Source organism: Otolemur garnettii, unplaced genomic scaffold, assembly GCF_000181295.1.
Source record: "Otolemur garnettii isolate 467f Iridium unplaced genomic scaffold, OtoGar3 scaffold00116, whole genome shotgun sequence".
Lineage (NCBI taxonomy): Eukaryota > Metazoa > Chordata > Mammalia > Primates > Galagidae > Otolemur > Otolemur garnettii.
In genome coordinates this window covers 6,282,760-6,283,841 of record NW_003852511.1, presented here as the reverse complement: position 1 = coordinate 6,283,841, position 1,082 = coordinate 6,282,760, and the positions used below count along the sequence as shown (strand labels likewise).

The 1,082-nt window shown below is 51.4% G+C and overlaps 1 pseudogene; it reads left to right on the top strand.

The window, feature by feature from the left end:
- Positions 1-287: 287 nt before the first annotated feature.
- LOC100946553 lies at positions 288-861 on the top strand (annotated as a pseudogene).
- Positions 862-1,082: the final 221 nt, after the last annotated feature.

Sequence of the window (1,082 nt, the reverse complement as noted above, 5' to 3'; positions counted from 1 at the left end):
GCCTCAGCCTCCCAAGTAGTTGGGATTTCAGGTGCCTGCCATAATGCCTGGCTATTTTTAGAGATGAGGTCTTGCTCTGGCCCAGGCTGGTTTTGAACCCGTGGGCTCAGGCAATCCACCTGCCTTGGCCTCTCAGAGTGCTAGGATTACAGGTATGAGCCTCCACACCTGGCCTAAGCATTATTTGAGATAAGTATTAAAGTAGAAATATATCAGATTTGTCTTGTCCTTCCTTGCCATCCCTTGTCGCGGCCGCAAGTCCTGAGCCAGAGGAGCCGTTGCTCACCATGTCAGTCGCACTCGGCAACAGGTTCCAAGGAGGGAAGACGTTCGGTTTGCTCAAAGCCCAGCAGGAGAGAAGACTGGTGGAGATTAACTGGGAGTTTCTCTGTGACCAGAAGTACAGTGATGAAGGGAACCTGCCAGAAAAGCTTGCAGCCTTCAAAGAAAGTGCATGGAGTTTGACCTGAACAGTGAAGGCAAGATGGACCTGATGTCTTTAAAGAGGATGATGGAGAAGCTTGGCATCCCCAAGACCCACCTAAAGATGAAGAAAATGATTTCAGAGGTGACAGGTGGGGTCAGCAACACCATTTCCTACCGAGACTTTGTGAATATGATGCTGGGGAAACAGTCGGCGGTCCTCAAGCTAGTCATGATGTTTGAAGGAAAAGCCAACAAGAGCAGCCCCAAGCCAGTTGGCCCCCTTCAGAGAGAGACATTCTTAGCCTGCCCTGTGGACCTTGTCTGGACCCCTTCCTGCCTTCCCACCCCTGCTCCTCCCTGTGCCTCTTGACTCACAGTGATCTGTCTTGTTTGTTTGGTGTCTGTGTGTTTGAGTTTTCAGCAATATCCTTGTAAAGCACACATATCTGCCTTAAAGGGGCTCTGGGCTGGAGAACCCTGAGCCTTGGGTCCCCTCCCTCTTCTCTTCCCTCTTTCTTGCCTCCCTGTGCAGAGGAGCTGATATCAAACCAAAAACTTGGAGGGGGCAAGGCCAGGGCAGGGAGGCTGGAAGCCTATGTTCCCCATACTTGTCTATCCTTCCAGAAGGTCCCTGAGCTAAGTTCAGACTTTGGCCC